Source organism: Mus caroli, unplaced genomic scaffold, assembly GCF_978045245.1.
Source record: "Mus caroli unplaced genomic scaffold, Mus_caroli_1 scaffold_6, whole genome shotgun sequence".
Classification (NCBI taxonomy): Eukaryota; Metazoa; Chordata; class Mammalia; order Rodentia; family Muridae; genus Mus; species Mus caroli.
In genome coordinates, this window is record NW_028227261.1 from 151,612,271 (window position 1) to 151,626,043 (window position 13,773).

At 43.4% G+C, this 13,773-nt stretch overlaps 1 pseudogene; it reads right to left on the minus strand.

The window, feature by feature from the left end:
- Window positions 1–7,301: 7,301 nt before the first annotated feature.
- LOC147004438 (disks large homolog 5-like) lies at window positions 7,302–11,654 on the minus strand (annotated as a pseudogene).
- Window positions 11,655–13,773: the final 2,119 nt, after the last annotated feature.

The following is a 13,773-nucleotide window of genomic DNA, read 5'->3' on the forward strand; positions in this document are numbered from 1 at the left end:
GCTCCCCTGCACCCCACCCCCAGCTCAGTTGAATTGCCTCAAAATGGAAAACACCATACAATCTTAGTTTAGACTCAACAGATAACCCACTTGCTGGCTGTGGAATCTAGAATCTTAAATTCACCAACTATTCTATGTTAGAAATCTTCCAGTGGTAGATCCTGGTGGATTCTGACACCAGATCTAACAGTCCCTGGCCTACATTGTGCCTGTTTTGCTCCTACTGTCCAAACAGAAGTCCCTTCTTCCTGCCTTCTCTATTTCTCTCCCTGACCCAGAAGGCCCACCTCCTCCTCGCCCAGTGATTGGCTTCTTGTAGTCTTTATCATTTAATCAATTAGGGGGAAATTCTGCTACAATAGATCACTGATTAATTATTTAAAGGGAAACCAACATATCAAATTGGCCCTATATTTGATAACCCGAAGGTTTTAAACGTAGGATCAGACACTGTAGTAATAGGCAGAGGCATGTCTTTGCATCAGTCAGTACATTGTGCATGTGTGTGTGTGTGTCTGTGTGTGAGTGTGTGTATCTGTATGTGAGTGTGACTGTATGTGAGCCTGTGTGTGTGAGAGAGTTTCTGAATATGTGAATGAGATTTGCCTAGTCCATATAACGTTACTTGAACATGTGTGATTTGGGGGCTGACCCTGAGTGCCACCTTGGCTTAGCTGAGGACTCCACTTTGTCTCCCTGTGGAATGCCAGTTGACCTGCATCCAGGGTGTTGCCAGTTACTGTAAAAGGAAACGGTTCCTGGAAGTGTTTGCTCTGGGAATTCAGTGCTCTGCTCACTGAGGGGGTGGGGGAGTTGTTGCTGAATGGGAGGAGGCAAAGGGCAAACTGAGAGCCTTTGTGTGAACAGTGGGCATTTCCCTACCTGTCACTTTTAGGAATGAATAGATAGAAGGTTCAAAGTTGTATTTTTTTTCTTCATGCCTTTGTATGCCCTGTGTATTGACACATCTTTCAAAACCATAAATGATATCTGGAAGAGTTATGCTCAAGGTGTATTGAGGAAGAGCAATAGCTGGGCTACAGCACCTACATTTCCTCTTTAAGGGTGAGTGCTGAATGCTTGTGTATTTATCCCAGGTTTGCTACCTGTGGGCCACAAGCTGCTGTTTTGTAGCTTTGAAAATCTTCACTTGTAAGAATATCTTCTTCCAATCTAGTGGGTATAATCTATGTCTCCACAATATTCAGATTTGTATTTTCTTCTTGGCTATTGAGTTTGACCATCTCTCTCTCTCTATTGATTGGTTATTCAGGTTCCCTTTTCATAAATTGTTCATCTCTTTTGTCTTTATCTATTTTTTGTTTTTTCTTTATATTTCAAAATTGTAATAGAATCAGTACTGGACACTGGTGGTTCCCAAGCTCTGGTCTTCAGTCTAGACTTTCCCCACCAGGCTCTAGAGTCTTTTATTTTGCAAACTCAGCATCCTCACTTTGGTATCTAATACACATCACACCGCTTCTGCCCAGAATTATAATTCTTGCCCTTTTTTCAAGACACGCCCACCAGTGGTCTTCACACCTTGTTTACTAGTGGCCACAGCAGCCTTGGTTTTGGAGCAGAATTGAGTATATTTGTAGAAGAGATAAGGTAGTGGGAACTTGGAATTCACGAGACCTTGAGTGTCACAGTGAGGACTTACTTGAGTCAGTTGCAAAGCTTTTGAGGATGAGTATTGCAGGCTAACTCGAGGTCACATAAATCCCCTGGAATACATGGAGAATAGGCAAAAATGAAGCAAGAATGGAAGCAAATCTTAAGGAGAGGAGCAGCGCAGGAGTGGAGCTGCTTGCAGCAGTGGGTTGCTGGGAAGGGACTTAAGTATAGATGGATACTGGAAAGGGCATTTATTAGAGCAAGTCTTTGCTCTCCATTTAATCTTCTCTGGAAACATCTCACAGATGAAGTGCAGGATAAGATGCAGGATATAAAAACATATGATGGATATCAGAGATAAATTTTTGGTTTGACAGACTGGTAGAGTAGAATTGTCAAGATTTGTGGAACTGTGAAAGAACACATTTGGAAACACTCAGAAGTTAAGTTTGGGTGCAACAGAGGTTTGTGATACTTACTGGACATTTTTAAGTGACATTATGTGTTGCCCGCCGCTTTTGTTCCCCCTGGTAAGAACACACTCAGGGCAACCGGAATCTTCTGCGGCACAAGCTTTATTGCTTACCCCATCAGGAGCCAGTGGAGAAGAGAGCCAGAGAGAGAGAGAGATGGCGGAGCCCCCTCCCTTTTATGGAGGACTGTCCTCCGCCTCGGACGTGTCACTCCCTGATTGGCTGCAGCCCATCAGCCAGAGTTGTCGTCACGGGAAAGGCAGAGCACATGGGGTGGGAAACTACCCCAGCGCATGTGCAGATGGTTTGTTTATTACTTAGAACACAGGTGTCAGTGCCATCTTATAATGGCGAATGTGAGGACGGCTCCTTACAATTAAGGAACAAATGCAGAGGAGATAGTCAGAATGCAGAAACAAAGATGTATCATAAGCATTTAGATTGCTTGACAGTCAAGAATCAAGTGATGAGTGTAAGTAACAAAGAGAAGAGCTAAAACTCAGCTCTTGAGACAGTTAAAAGATTTGAACTTAGGATTTGGGAGGGTTGGTTTGTTGGTCTTAGTATATATATAGGATCTGCAAATGTCACTCTATCATTATATGTAGATAAAGGTAGGGCAGAATCATAAAAATAAATGAAGAATAGACAGCCAGTGATGTTGGAAAAAATGAAGTGTGAAATGTTTTGGAAACCTCAATAGGGCAAGTATGTTAGGAAGTGGGCAAGGACACCTGCCTTCAATGCTATGGAGAAGAAACTTCCAGTACTGTTTTCAGTGGGGTGGTGCTGTAGATGATTACACACGAGAATTAAAGGAACAAAGTCAGAGGAAGAGCAATAGCTGGGCTACAGCACCTACATTTGAAGCAAAAGGGGTCATAAAGGGGAAGGGAGACATGAAAATGGTGTTTAGATGGGAGATGTCAAGATGAGTTTCTGTTTAAACATTTATAACAGTTCAAATTATATAACACACATGTTTATATTATACTTATATATGTGTCCTTTAAAAATAATTGTGAAGATAACACTTACCTAACAATTAGTCAACCGTATTTTAATATCAAGAAACTTGAGGGGCTGCTCTTTCCAATTATGAGTTACCACTGTGGTTGGTCATGAAATAAGTAAAACCACATCAAAATGCAATTAATTAGCTGGGTAAAAAAATTGAGCAGAATAATGCTTAGTATTGGCACAGATATAGAGCATCTGAAAGCTATATAGTTGCAAATGGTGAGAAAACTGCCTAGCATGAAGTTGCTGGTTTGCAGCTTGTTCCTAATCTGCTATGTCATTGTCATAAAATAAGAATCCACATGTCACGGTTAATTTTGAATGTCAACTTGACTGGATTAAGAACCACAGAGGACATTAATGAGGCATACCTGTGGGTGTATCTGTGAAGACTTCTCCAGAGAAGATTAAATTCAGGGTGAAGACTGATGTGGGCAGCAGCACACCCAGGCTGATCATGAATGGAAGGGGAAAATATTCCTCGTATCTCCTTGATCTCTCCAGGTGTGAGCAAGTTCCTGTGGCCACAGACAAATGTTGCTCCTGTCACCACACTGAAAAATAAATGACACGACTGCTTGAAGGTATGGTGGAAGTGAAGATTTATTGTAGATATGAGGAAGAGCCCAGCCAGAGGCTTCTGGAAGGGTCCAGACTGAACTGGGCCATGACAGGAGATGGGAAAGGGGAGAGAGGAACAAGGAGACAAGAAACCAGCCAAATGGCTGGGTTATACAAGGAAGACTCTGGGATCAGAGATTGGAGATGTTAAAGGTAGGGGGTGAGTAGAGGGTGAGCCTGTGCTGAGGAGCCAGTGTAATGGGTACTGGTGGTCAGTCTCTGCTTTGGTAAGTTAAATAGGCATCTCAGTTAGTCATTTGTTTCTTTGAGACCTAATGCATGCCTTCCTACATAAAGGATTCTTTCCTCGACCTAGAACATGGGCCAGAATGAATCCTTTTCCTTAGGTGGCCTGCTTCTTGTCAGGCATTTGTGATTGCAACACAAGGAACTACTACACATTGAAACAGGCGAGCATCTGACGGCCTGATGAATCTGATCCCGTGGTCCATCTTTCAGCTTGGGCTCTCCAGGAAGCACTGCGCCTCGGATGGAAGGTTTAGTAGGGAGAACATTAGTGATCAACACTGTGGAAGAGAGATGCAGTATTGGGAAGGAGGTAAAGCTGAAATTCAGGGTTGACAAAGCCTCAGCTAACTACACAGGAATTTCTGAAACTACAATTGTAAGGGTCCATGATCCACTGAAGAATAATACCCCAGACTTAAATAGTATTTAAAGGCAAAGAGGTTTTTTTTTTGTTTGTTTGTTTTTTGTTTTTTGTTTTGTTTTTGTTTTTTTGTTTTTGTTTTTTCTGCAGAAGTCCATCATGCTGGGGTCTCCCACTTCCAAGATAGACAGAAAACCAAGTAAGCTCACAGGCCAGATTTAAAGTACATTGATAGATTTCCAGGGAAGGTCATCTTTTTTGCTCCATCTCTAGGGACATTCCAGAACCAGTTGGGGATGGAAACTGTTGCTGGGGGAGATCTGGAAACTGTTGCTGACCCATTGTCTTTGCCTCAGGCCAAGTGACTGGCAGCTCCTAAGGCCTGGGCTTGTCTAGACTTGCCCAGTTCTTAGAAACAGAGCTTTAAGTCTCCTGAACTGCCAATTTGAAGCCTGTCATGGGGTTGGCCTAGCCTTCTCAAATGATTCTTCAGGGTTGCTCTGACTCGTTTTCAGTCCCTACTGGGAGTTTGAGCACTACACCATAGCATTAACTATAGCCTACCTTGAGAAACTTGGAAATACACATAAACACACACATAATCAGGGGCTAGTTCTCTGAAAGTAGTAAGTAAAAGGAGCCATGTTCAAAACTTCAAGTTGTTGACATATTTTGCTGGGAGAACATTGGCTGAGTTTTTAAGGAAGAGTAAAGGTTAAAATGTCAAACTCTACACCATCAAGGAAGATGAATAAGATGTGCAATGGGGTATGAGACAGCCAAACAGAACTGATAAAAGATAACCAATCAGGCACTGAGGAGCAAGGTCCATGTCAGCAGCCTGGCTGGCTGGCTTCCATGAATCTCTCCTGGGGAATGTATGCTAGATACTATTGTCCTAATGCCTATCTTTACTTGTAAAGCAGCTGTGTAATAGAATTAATTGTAAATAAACATGGCTACTGACAAAAAGTTTCCACCTAGGATACCACCCCATAGGAAGGAACTAAATTGTAATAACCAAGAAAAACTTCAGGTTGTGTCTGGGATAACGTTAACTCTCTGTCATGGTAAAGCAGGGAGCTGCTTATGTAAATGTGAGACGGAAGGGGACTTAAGTCTAAGTAATAGCACTTGGGGTACCTGCAGGTAGAAATGTCAGTAAGTGACTAAAATCTAACAGATAATTAAGATCAATAGCTACAAAGCACAAGTCAGAAATGGACAAGGGTGGACTTCAACTACCAACCACCCTTGTCTGGGTGGGAAACATATGAACAATGTATGATCATCTCAATGGTTGGGTCAAGGGGACATCTATAATGTATTGACAGGTTATTGTTTTAGCCCATGATAGCCCAGAGAAGCAAACAATCTCAACAGAGATCAATTTAGCCTTTGTCCTCTGTCGTGATGCTGCTAAAAATGAATGAATGGATGGGGTATGAACGGGGTGAATAAATAAATAAGAAAGACAAAGGAATTTGATGTTTGTCTGTTTGTTTGAGAATCCTTCTTATTTCTGGTATTTTATAAGTTTAGTATCTTATATTTCCTCAAACTCTAACTTTTCTACAATTCTTATTTCTACATAAATCTTTCTCTCATAATTCCATGAGAATCCACAGTTTAAATTTTTATAAGTGTAAGACAATTAACTTTGAGTCATTGTACCAAGTCAACTTTAGTTATCCATGAATATTCAGTATCCTAGGACCTTGGGTCATATACAAATGGATCATGAAAGGGACTATAACCCTGAAAATCCTGCATTCAAGATCTAGGTATGGACCTTCCAGGCCTCTAAAGGAAGGAAATCCTTTTAAAAACCTATAGAGAAATGGTAGGTGGGGCCCCAAAAATTCTACCAGAGCATTCCTACACCTGATAAACAACTTCAGCAAAGTGGCCAGATATAAAATTAACTCAAACAAATCAGTAACCTTCCTTTATACAAATGATAAACAGGCTGAGAAAGAAAATAGGGAAACAACATCCTTCACAGTAATCACAAATAATATAAAATATCTTGGTGTGATTCTAAACAAACAAGTGAAAGATCTGTATGACAAGAACAAGTCTCTGAAGACCAAAATCAAAGAAGATCTCAGAAAATGGAAAAATCTCCCATGTTCATGGATTGGCAGGATTAACATAGTAAAAATGGCCATTTTACCAAAAGCAATCTACAGATTCAATGCAATCTCCATCAAAATCCCAACACAATTCTTCAAAGACAAGGGATTCATCTGGAAAGACAAAAAACCCAGAATAGCAAAAACATTTCTTAACAATAAAAGAATACTGAGCCACCAACCAGGCAGCATATACCAGGAGATATGAAGTCTCAAACACATATACAGCAGAGGACTGCTGGGTCTGGGTTCAGTCAGAGAAGGTAGACCCAACACTCAAGAGACTAGAGGACCAGGGAGTGGAGAGGTGTGATGGAGTGGGGATTGAAGGGGGTTGGGGATATGCTAGTGGAAACTGCAGGTAAGGTTGGGGAGGAGGTGTGGGATGTGGAACAGTCAGAGGGTGGATGGAGAGGGGAATAAAATCTGGAGTGTAAAAAAAAGATTAAAATAAAATAAAATAGAGTCGATAGTTACAGATCAATTTTTTATTCATAAGAAATAAAAAAACAGGCTTTAAATGACAGTTAACATAAACAGTGAAAAGCAAAAATGAAAAGTAATAACAAGAACATATAACATCCCAATAACATAACAAAATGCAAAACAATGAGAAGCACAACTTCAACCAAAACGTTAACAGAAAATTATGTGAAGCAGCATTCTCTCACTGCACATTTAACAGCCTGTTTTTCTTCTTGGACACTCGGTGACAGGGCAGTTACCTCAGTCCTCTCTCAAGGGGTGTTGCCAGAACAGGAAAGGGAATAACACCCTGAATCACCTGGCTCACTGGCTCCCTGCTATTCACACTGAGGAAATTAACTATATGGGGGAAGATTCATCCAAGGAAGATTGTGGGTGCTGGGGATGGTGCTCAGCAGGGGCCTCCTGGGGTGGCAACTCATTCTGCAGGATGCTCTCTTCTTCTGCTGTGGCCAATCCCAGCTCTCTTGCAATTTCTGAGACCTCAGAGAGGAAGGCAGTTACTGAGACACAGGCTTGGTGAGGACCTAAATGTCAGCTGTCAGGGCTCAAAACACCTCAACTAGACTGTCAACTCCGATCTTTTAACTATAACCATTTCTGTTATGTCTGCAGGCAGGGCAAAGTATCCAGCAACACTCACAAAAACAAAGGCTGACAAGCTGCCACTCAGATTTCTAATAGTGCAAACCAAGAACTGGGCAATGGAATGAGACCTCTTTGGGTTGCAGGAAGAAAGCAGAAGGCCACATGCCACCCAGGTTGATGACATTTTAAAGCACTCATTTGATATTTGCGTTTGGCTTTTATCTCTGCAAGGTGCTTCCTACCTGGGAGTTCACATGACTCCTGCATGACTCTTGTCACAGGACCTAGAGCTTTCTCAAGCTCTGCATAGCATCCCATCTATCACGAGGACACACAGAAATATGACGTTTTTCATCTGCTACCCTTACTGGACTGCAGCTTCAAGCAGAGCAGCAAGGTATACTTGCCAATAATTCAGTGTCTCATAAGATGCTAACTTCTCAGAATACTTGTGCATAGACAGAGCAATGGATAACTAACTACATTCCATGAGGTAGGTGGCTGCTTGGGAGAATGGATTAGAAAGGTGGTGGGGGGAAGCAAAGAATGATGCAATGGGCAAATGGTGTCAGAAAGTATTAGCCTGACTGAGCTGCTTCGAGGTTGCTGATCTCCTCCTGTTCCTCTTTACCACTCAGGTTCAAGTCCACCAAATATTGATGAATGAGGGCCCAATCAGCCTGTACTTCCTTGCTTTCCTGCTTGAGTGTGACCAACTTCTTCTTCATAAGAGACTTCTCTATCATGAGCCAGCTGTGCAAGTTGCTGGAAACACCCTCTATGTAGTAAGAAATTGCAGCCTCTTCCTCCCATTCCTATGTACAGGCCCATTAAGCCCACCAGAACTCTGGTTTCTATGAAAACCTAATACAATCCATCTCAGTACATCCATGACAGCTGCACAAACAGAAAACAGCTATTTCAGGGAAGAATAAGTTATAGCTGCAGCCCAAACACCAATAAGGGTCCATGTTTCTTCAAAAGAAAGAGGGATCTCCAACTATCTATGACAGCCCAATGCATTGGGGCAACATCAATTAGTAGAGGACAAATACCCTCAAGGGAGATGAGTAGAACAAAGGGAGGGCATTCTATCCTTGTGTTTCATCACACTCAGCTCTGTTAAACCCTGACTGAGCCCCAGAGCCCCAGAGTCCCAGTATTGCATAATAACCCTCTCATGGTCTGAATCACTTTTCTATCTAGAGGCTCCTGAGGATGCCTGGACAACACTGGAAGGGGTAACAGTCTCTTAGAGACTTAGGAAACCTGAATCTAAAAGATCCAATGCACACTGATGGCAAAAAAGCAGGAGGCATAGAATCAGACCTGCAGACTCTCCAGTCCAGAAACAAAGGAAGGCAGAAATTGCCATTCTACAACTGGTGGCCTCACTGACCAGTCCTCACTGAGAGAAGTTTATCTCCTTCTTGAGCTCCTGGAAGTTCTCTCAGTCTCAGTGTTCTCCATCTCTAAGCTTTTCAGAAATGACATAACCTCCTTCTCCTTTAACTTCAGTTTTTCATAGAGCAGAACTAGCCTGTGGTAGGGCCTGGACCCAGGAAGACAGAACTCCATGAACAGGGGCTTTTAGGAACACACAAACTCAGGCAGGGTCCTGGATTACCCCAGCCATGGAAACCACACTCTGCATTCTACATACTGGGATCTTCTTCAGCGTTGGAAACTTGCCATCCTGGCCCCAGGACAGCAGAAGTTAGGCATCCAGATGGAGGGTCCCCTGGCTCCCTGTGTTGACACAGTAGGGCTGGAAGGGCAGACTAACTAGTTATGTTCTCAAGAGCTTAGGCTACAAGTCTTTGCCCACCAGACACCTGTGATTATGTTTTTTCTGTTTTCACAACAGGAATTCTAAATCCTGGATAAGTAGCACTGCAGTGGCAAACCTTACACATAATCCTGGAGATGAGACCAGCCATCACCACAGCTTTATAATCTGCCCAAGGCATACATATGTATGGACAATTGTGACTACATAGGCAAAGAACAGTGTTGAATAAAGTGGGGGCTCCAAGACCTTAGCACTAATATCACCTTGAAACTCTTATACAGGTAAATCCTCAGGCCAAAACACAGACCCCGAGATTCCAAAGTGTGGATGGGAATATAAACATGTAAAACATAAGCACATGCATGTGTACATGGGCACAGAGACACACAAGAAAGGGAAAAGGAAATGGTGCCAGAGAATGAGAAAGAGAGACAGTCAGAAACAGAGAGAGCACAATGAGATGCAGAAGAAATGCATGCAACATTAATGTCGCAGAATATAAGGCACACAGACAAAGAGGAACAGGCATGAGCCTCAGGCCTTCTAGTCAAGCACTGAGAAGAACAATGTGGGACCAGACCCCTCCAGCTGCTACCAGGAGCTTCCAGCACTCAGTCACCTGCCGGACAAGTACAAACATTCAGCATAAACTCACATTGCCTAGAACCTCACAAAGCCACATTCTGTCAAGGGTTTTTTAAATGCTTGCTGGAAACTTACTCCCCACTGTCTCTACCCCTGAATTATTTAGTCAGACCCCACGTTCAGCTTTTCAATTGGAGGGAGAAGAAGAGTCCACTCCCCATCTCACTCCTGACCAAACTTCAGGTTCTGCCTCTCCTCTAAGACACATTTACAGATATGAGGTTGAACACAGGGACATTGTGGAGGTACAGCTTCCTAGATCCCACTACCTTAAAAGGATGAGAGTGACATTGCAGATCCCAGACTGACACCACAGGGTTTGGAGCAATGCATACCTCTTATTCATGGATCCCTCTGTGAGGGAGGTCAGGTAATCTCTCAGCTTGTTTCTCTCCGGAGTAATGAGCTACAGCTCTGTGGTCAGCCTCTCATCTTCCTTCTGGGCTGGCTTTTTGCTTAGGACAGTTGCGGAAAATGATGTCTGTCTGCCAGTCTCTGTGGGTAGAAGAACACAAGTGAACTTGCATGGTGAGAATGCATAGAGTGTAGACAGAACACCCTGAGGCCCAACCAGAAAGAGAACATGCCTGGAACCCAATGATACCACCAAGAGTTTGGTCCTGGCTTGTGATGCCTCCTCAGTGGACCTCAGTTCTACCATCCCTCTAGAGAGACCAGAAGATGTAAGCAGCCATGTGTTTCCTCTTCCTCCCTATGTATTCTTATGATGACCACAGAGATGTCTACTCTTGGTTTATTAACTCCTGCACAATGTGCCACTTGGCTTCAGAGCCCTCAAGCCTGTGGTTTCAGAAGTCAGATCATGAATTCAATGTCCACAATACTTGGGTGCTCTGGAGATGCTCAGATCTTTAACCCTGTCACTCAAGGCCCATGTCTTTGGATTAAAAAGTCATGCAGGAGGAGCACATGGTCAACACACTGATCGATTCCCCCTACTTAAAGACCAAACACCCAGATGTGGTAATAGGATACAGTTTCTGTCTGAGTGTATCAAATCTGACAGCTGTATGGTGATAGTAAAGAAATGCCTGCCACTCACAACAGATGATAATGAAAGTTAAGGTTCGCATTGTCAGGGAGAGGAGGTCAGAGGAGTTCTGAGAACATGAAGTCATGGCCTAGAGGACAGTTCTCTCCATAGTACTACTGTCGGATAGCCACTGAAGCTAAAGGAAGCCATGAGAATGAAGCCCAGTAATGCCCTGATCTAAACTGGCATAGGATAGACACTAGGTGACTCCTGATTATCTCATTATGTCCCTATGTAACATCCACGATCCCCAATAAAAGTAAAAACTTGAAGTTCATAGCATAACAGCTTTAACCTTGCCAACTCCTGCCTTAGGGGATGGAGAAAGTAATGTTCTGAAATCTTCGATGTTCAAGAATTGTGATAATCATGGAAATTTTTTTTTGCTACCCAGAGTCTCCAGTTCAACATTACTAGAAAGGCCAGCTTAGGCCACCCCTATCAGGGAGCTCAACATTCACTTCCCAGGACTTACTCCACATTCTCCAAGTCCACCTCCTTTGTCCTTCATTACTCTCAGATGGAAGGCCAGCATCCTTCCTTCTCTCCTGGTCTCTCTCCCACCCACACTGGCTCTCCCAGAAAGTTTACTGAGTCAGGCAAACATGTTCATGGATGTATTCTCTAGCCACTGACTGAGAAACCTCAGTGCACTTGTTACTACAAGACTGGTGATATTACAGGGGATGCCAAGAACTCTCCAAGAAGGGACTGCTGATGTCATGGGGTACAGCCTTTGCCTTCCTGCTAATGCTCCTCCTTGTAGTGACAGAAAGCCGAGGTGCCCTTTCCTGGAGACTCTCCTGGGGCATAGCCATCCAGCACCTCCTCCTTCCAAAGCTAGAGTTTGCTGAAGGCTTGATCGACAACACCAAAGTCATTCCTATGTATGGAACTGAGTGTTTCCTTTCCAAACCTTGCCCAGAAATGTCTCATTCCTACATCAAATTTTCTAACCACAGGAGTATGAGCCATTAACTCCCGCTGAGGAATCACAGCAGGATGAGGAAAGATCTTCTGCCTTATCATGTATAGGTGCTTAAAAGCACATCCAGGCACAGCCTGCAGGGCAGGTTGCAATGTGCTTGTGAATTAGGGGGTACAGTCATAGAAGCCATGTGTTTAGCATTTGAAAGTTGCTCCAAGATCCCTTAGGAGAGAGATGTGCAGCCATCATGGTGCTAACAAAAGTGTGGAGATCTGTTGACATAGGACACTGAAATAGTGGAGCCATCAATGAAAAAGGCCTTGGACCAAGAGTGGGGCTCTACTCTGTGCACCAAACACACCAAAGCAAGATTGCTTACAGGGCTTTGTGATATAACTATGAGATTATGTCTGGAAAAAAAGAATATAATTAAGAGGTGTGGGGTAGTGGGATGCAGGCAGACGATGTAGGACAATACTACAGACATATTTCAGTTGATAGTCTAAGGGACTAGCATGTAGTTCTGATTTCTGAGTAGCTGCCAAACCACCCAAACACCTATCTAGGCCAATCAGGAATGGTTTATGGAATGCACACCCTAATGCAGATTGATCAGAACCATAGGTCAGAATTAGGGGCAAATGCATGGCTCCAAACATATGTCTTTGTTAACATGTAAAGGAAAAAATGTACAAAAACACAAGTAGCTCATATGAAGGCACAGGAAGTGTTGTCCAGTGGTTAGCTCTGACGAAGGTAATTTTAGATATAAGTGTGTATGTTAATCATTAATTTGATAGATACTATGTAAAGCTTCTTGGAATTCCTTAAGATTAGCAAATGTCATATAGAACACAGAACATAACAGGATGTAATCAACATGATTTTGTCCTGAGTCAAAGGTTTTTTTTTTTTTTTTCTGTATCAATGATTGGCAAGTATATTACAGCAACAATATGAAGTAGTTGGGAGGCATGGAACTAAATGGTTACATCTATACTAGGTGGGGAGTGCAGACCTCAACATTAGGAAATCCAGGTCTCAGTGACTAGTGCTGTGTAAGGAGCTGCCCTCACATTCGCCATTACAAGATGGCGCTGATGGCACTGGCACCCGTGTAATCAAACCATCTGTGCATGCCTGGGGTAGTTTCCCACCCCATGTGCTCTGCCTTCCCCGTGAAGACAACTCCGGCCGATGGGCTGCAGCCAATCAGGGAGCGACATGTCCGAGGCGGAGGACAGTCCTCCATAAAAGGGACAGGTTTCCGCCATTCTAGGGATCTCTCTATCTCTCTCTCTCTGGCGCTCTCTTCTCCACTGGTTCCTGAAGGGGTAAGCAATAAAGCTTGTGCCGCAGAAGATTCCGGTTGCCCTGAGCGTGTTCTTACCAGGGGGAACAAAAGTGCGGGCAATAAATGGTGCCGAAACCCGCGAGCTACTACATCACGGGGAAGGAGCGGTTAATGAAGTGTTCCCACAAAACAGACTGTTGAGAAGGATCCGGCGTGGATTCAGAACTCTTCAGCTGGGGAACTGTGGTAACGAAGTGTTCCCGCAAAACAGACTGTTGAGAAGGATCCGGTGTGGATTCAGAACTCTTCAGCTGGGGTCGGAGTGGAACCAGAACTGCAGCGAGACACGTTACAGCTTTACAAGGTATGTCTGGTCTTGAACTTTCTCTAGTGTTAAAAGCCTTTTTGTTCCTTTTCTTATGTCAACAAGTGGTTAAGGTGGGGTGGAGAATTCTGGACAAAATTCAAGACAGTCTATCAGAAGTAAAGTGGGGAGAGAGAGCAGGAAAA